Source organism: Hibiscus syriacus, unplaced genomic scaffold (assembly GCF_006381635.1).
Source record: "Hibiscus syriacus cultivar Baekdansim isolate YM2019G1 unplaced genomic scaffold, ASM638163v2 tig00110500_pilon, whole genome shotgun sequence".
Taxonomy (NCBI): domain Eukaryota; kingdom Viridiplantae; phylum Streptophyta; class Magnoliopsida; order Malvales; family Malvaceae; genus Hibiscus; species Hibiscus syriacus.
Genome location: NW_024062762.1, coordinates 910487 through 916321, shown reverse-complemented (window position 1 = coordinate 916321; position 5835 = coordinate 910487). Strand labels below are relative to the sequence as shown.

The 5835-nt window shown below is 35.8% G+C and overlaps 1 pseudogene; it reads left to right on the top strand.

Annotated features, from left to right (window-relative positions):
- The first annotated feature begins 588 nt into the window (after window positions 1–588).
- LOC120129481 lies at window positions 589–5592 on the top strand (annotated as a pseudogene).
- Window positions 5593–5835: the final 243 nt, after the last annotated feature.

The window sequence follows — 5835 nt, the reverse complement described above, 5'->3', positions numbered from 1 at the left end:
AGTCTCTCGATAATAAAAGTTACAAAATGGTCGCTCTATTCATATGCTTTAAACTTATTTTTTTTCAATTAAAAAATAACAGTAGTCTGAGCTGGACGTTAACCTGCTGACTGAGATATAATAAATTTATATTTTAATGATGTCTATCGGCGTGGTTGTTTCTTTCAAAAACTAGCTCGACAACATATTCGAGAATGACTCAATGACATAATGTAATCGGAGAGTCGATCTATAAAGTACAACTGAACGATTATGAGATTAGATTTTATCATATTTCAATCAACATATTAACGTTCAACTCAGACTGTCACCAATTTTTTAACAAAAAAATGATGATTTGGAACATATTAATAGTTGAATGATTATTTTGTAACTTTAATATCGGGACAAAACAAGCACTATAATCAAATGATTATTTTATAACTTTAATAGTTGAGAGACTTAGAAAAGTAACAACTATAATTAGTGGACCATTTGTGTAGTTTACCCAAAAAAAACAGAAAAATGTCCCAGCTTTGAGATCCTCTGTTTTTTCCATCTCGGTTGATGTTGAAATCACGTTTCATAGTTTTCTGATTCACCTCTTCTTCCTTTCAACTTAATAACAACCAAAATAGAAAAAAAAAACCCCGCTAAAAGTAAAAATAAAATGCTAGAATTAATCAGTCGACGGCATTTGGAATCATTCATCTCCGTATTCGTCACAGTGCATCCTCATGAGATCTCTGCTTTGCTCCATTCCTCTTCATGTTTTTTTTTGTAAGTTATATTATAATTTAATTCCATAATAAATTTAATTTGAAGTAAAAACTATATTTTTGAATTGGGATTTTGTTTTCCCAGATTTTGACTGCCTATTTTGTGGTGCTGCCCTTGAGGGATGAAGGGGCAATTTCATTGGGATTATCTAATTTGCCTGGATTGTTTGTTGGGTCCTTATTGTTGACTTTGATAGCTGCTCCTGTTTCTACTCTCATATTTTCTTTGCCTAATCTCTCCAAAGTCAGGGTAAGTTTCAGTTCACTTCATAATCCATTTTCATTATTGTTTTGTACTTGGATTTTAGAGTCACTGTAATATGAAAACGGGCAGTCTTTTGTTTAGGGATGAGGTGGGAAGTTTGTCTCTTTGTTGTGGATTTTGCTACTTTCCTCCTTTAGAGAGTGAAAAGTAAAAGTGGATTGGTACATAAGAGTGGAGTTCCGGGATGGATGAATTACGAAGTCTCTCTCTTTTGTTATCGGAGTTGATACTGTTGGTGACCTAGGCATGGTTCTGGGAGAGGGATCTTGGGAGAAATGAATTGGAAAGTTTAGCTCTCTTCGTTATAATTATAGTTGATAATGTGGCATTTGCAAAACTCCGCCAATTTAACTTTTAACTGTCAGTTATTTGACTTCAACATTGGAAGGTTACTTTCTATGATCACTTACATAAATGGACTTGAAGATGAGATATTTTAACTTGAGAGATACTACCATATATGTGATGAGTGAAAGGCTTTCTCGTGTGTTAATATCTGCCCTTTAGCTTTGAACCAGATAATAATGGAATTTGTGATCCACCTCTAGTGTATGGTTTAATTGAATCATGTTGCATTGCTGAAAAGAAATCAATGAGGTCCATAACTGTTTCTTACCAGTAATTCTTCATGTTTTGTTATTTATCGTCCTCTTATTGGTTCTTCTTGAAATTCCAGGCATTGGTTTTTGTACACAGGTTTTTTAGTGTATCACTTGTTGTGTTCTTCATTCTATGGAATACTTCATCGATTGAATCTTCACAATCATATTCAAAGGTAATTCAAAAAGCCCACGTGATGGTGTCATTTTAATGTTTGATCCTTGCTTGTAATCAGAAAATAGGTTCATATTGTTTGTACTTACATGTGGTGCAAACTGTTTGTAGAATTCACTTGGGCTTTCCACTGAACCTAAAATCGGTATTGATCAAGATAGTTCCATTAACTCTAGAGGTTGGGGAAACCATGGTTGGTTTTATGTTTTAGTTAGAATTGGATTGTTCCTCTGGGTATGAGAACACTTGCCCTATTTGTCATTAGTTTTCCCTGCCAACTATTTTCTGGTATTTTAATTTTTAATAAGGTAAACTTTCGGTTTTTTTTTTTTTTTGTCTGAATGGAAGGTTGCCCTGCTTAATCTTATTACAATATCTTCAACTTGGGCTAGGATAATTGATGTCATGGATAGTGAGGTATTGATTCTTTCACTGTTTTCCAATGAAGATTACGGTATCCTACTTGTGCTCAAATTCTGTTTTGCATTCAGTCAGGTTCAAGATTATTTGGATTCATTGGTGCTGGTGCTACGCTTGGCCAGCTCTTTGGGTCTTTGTTTGCCACTGTAATGGCTTGGATGGGGTCATGTATGCCCAGTTGATTATTTGAATGTCAGATTGTCAATGTTTGTTCTTTTACTAGTCCCCGTCCCCTTCTTTTTTTTTTCAACTCTGTTCTTTTTAATTGCAGTTCTTCTCCTATTTGCCGCTGTTTTGATGGAACTAGCGGCACAGTCATCAAAAGGGATCAACAAGGATATAGGTTACATCCCTGAAGAGTTAACTCCTATCAGGTTAGCTAAATTGCCATGTTTGTGTGTGTTCTAGGGTTATTCACGTCAATTTAACGAGAGATAGGTTGTTAAATAATGCCTTGACATGTCTATTCATACAATTTCATGGCCTAGCTGTTGTCTGCTTGATGGATGTCATGTTAGATGTTAAGAAGAACAAATATAAAGTGGCTAGCTTCATTTCACCCCGTCTGTATAATATTGCTAAAGGGATTCTACTTTACCTTGCAAGTCTTGAGCACCTGCATACATGAATTATGAGGATTGAACCTTGTATGGTGTTTTCTTTAGAAGAGCTGACCTGAATCAACCGAAAGGCGATGATGACAAGCACACCACATCGACTCTCAAAGTTTCTTCCCTAAACTAAATACCTTCTGTGAAGCCTCAGCTTTGGGCTATCTTAGATGGATTGCAGCTAATATTGTCATCAACCTATTTGTTGCATGTATCATTGTTCCTCTGGTTGAGTGCAGTTGTCTCCTCTTTCTTCTATTTTCAGGTAAAATTCCATCTTGATGCACGCATGTAGCTTGAATTTGCCTACCATGCATGCTAAATACCGTTGCTACTAAACTTTGCCATGCATATGCTGGGGCTGTTTTTCAAAGGACCATGTAATTTCATTAATTTGAGATCTTTTGTAGAGATTGTATGTACAATCAAGTTCATAAGGAGGAATTGATTCCCTCCTACGTAAATCTCTAAGATTCTAAGGTACTTGTGCACCTTGTCTTCGTTGACCATGTTTCACTATTTTATGCTAATCTTAACTAGGTTAGCGCTTCAAATCAGAGGAAGTTTTGTATACGAGGCTTGAAATTTTAGTGAGCTTTTTTTCTTTTGTTTTTCGTTTTGGTTCTTGCACGGAGGCTTATGATTAAAAAAAAGTTGTGTTTAATTTCTCAAGTCGCGGTTTTCTTATTTAGTGTTATGTGTTCAATAACATGTTGGTGAGAATGCGAGTGGAATTTTATTTTACAGTAAGATGTGAATTGTCGAATGATCCAATTGTTACTGTTAAGGCTCGGTTGATAGAGCAAATGTGGTGTTGGCTGATTATATGATTCTTTCCTAATTCTTACAATTTTCTAACTCTGCAGAAAGTGAATGTAATTGCCATGACCGTTGCAAGTTCAGTTGGCAGAAGAAGATTGTTTGGCCAGATAAATAGCTTTATTGCTGTTTTTATCCTCACTGGACAGTTAACCTTAACGGTATACTATGTTTAATACGAGTTTTGCAGCTTGTTTTGAACTAATATCTACTCATCACAACAAAGAAGATGAAGTATTTTTCTTGGTGCTTATTTGGTTTCTTCGAGACATAACGATATCTATTGTCCTATGGAGAGATCTCTAGACATTCCATGTCATCTGATTTTGATCCCAACTTTTACCATCATTGTGTCTTCACTTGTTACAGGGACGCATTCTTACTGTTTCTGGGGTTACTATAGCTCTATGTTGCACCCCATTTGTTGCCTTCTCTAATCTGCTCGTCGTTGCCTTATGGCCAACTTGGATAGTAGTTGCCATTTCTGAGACCCTAAGAAAGGTTTGCCAACATTGTTCGTCTTCGCTACCATAATTGTTATATTATATTTCAGATCGCGTTTATTTATTTATAATTCTCTAGGAAAACTTTGATAGGTTAGTGAGAGGAATACTAGAAATTATCTTCTGTGGCTGTAAAGCTATCTCGCTCCAAGTCTTCATTTTTCGTGAAGTTGCTTATGTCAACATATTTCCAGTCAGGGGTATGGGGATATGACCCTCCCAGTGCCCTCCAAATATATGAAAAAGTTTAGAAAAAAATGAATCATAACCGAGTCATTCATATATCATCTGAAACTCGTATTCAAGTCCGAGTAGCATATCAATGAAGATTTTCCATTTTTACTATGCAGGTGGTCAATTATGTTGTAACCAGGCCTGGAAGAGAACTACTATTTACGGTTGTTTCTGAGGATGAGAAGTACAAAGCTAAAGTAAGTAAATTTTATTAATTTGCTCTTTATGTTTCTGCTACTTTCTTTCGTGGTATTTCCGAAGTTTTATATCTCAGTGGAAGATTTTAGACCCAAGTAGTCTTTGAGTCCATGTAGAAATAGTGCTTATTTTAAAAACGTGGCTTAACAGACGTCTTTCTGGGACCGGAATTGCCCTAAAAAAACGCCTCTTGCATGTTATGAAGTGAAATGGTCTATGAAATTCTAAATGCACTTAAATATGGTTTGCCTGAAAACCTAATGCTGCAGATATGCATAGATGTAATTGTCCAGAGACTCGGGGATGCCACGGCAGCTGGCATATACAAGCTACTTTTCAGCGCTCTCAATGGGAAGATATCAACAGTTTCTCTGTATGCACTCCCTGTATGTCTAAAGAAATCCATCCGCCAGTCATCTGTATTTATGCATTTATTTACTTCCACTGTAAACGAATCCCTATCCAAGCTGACAAATGTTTTCTATCATTCTTTTTTTTTTCTCCAGGTTAGTTTAGTTTGGATTGTCACAGCATTTTATTTAGGACGCCATCAAACGCATTTAGCAAAGCTCCAAGTTGGATCATGTTGAAAATTTTCTGAAACATGTTTCGTTTTACCTTTCTTTCGGAATCGAAGAATGAGCAGGTCAAGATCCTTGCATTTATCAACATGATTGGTAGAGGTAACATATTCCATTAGCTGTTTCGATTAAAGGATTACCAGTAGGGAAGTTCTATACAAGTGGACTATATCTGCAGTTGATTATGTTGGCATTAGCTTTACAAGTTTCCGGCTGTTTGGCGTCTTCATTTGCTGTAAGAGATTGTTGTTCTCATCACCAAGGGCTAGCCTATGACCACATTATTTCTTTCTCTCTCATTAGCAACCTTCTTTCCTAGTCTTAGCGAACTTTCACGGACTGAAAAGTTACCGGTTTCATCGCAGAACTAGGTATTTAGTTTCGGCAACTTGTAATCGGTGTTGAAGACTTAAAGTTTCCCTGGATTTGTCCTCAAGATGTTTAACTATACTGTATAATGTACCAGTTCCTTTGCATATGAAATGAAATTGTTAGATGACATATAATCGTAAAATTCACAAGATATTGAAACTAGCAATTCATCATTTACTTTCAATTTTGATTTTATCTGGAAAACATGATATGGATCCAGTTTTGCATGCAATTATAACACGTACCCAAATTCATGATTTTATTTAGGGTAAATTACATGTTCAGTATCTGACTATCACT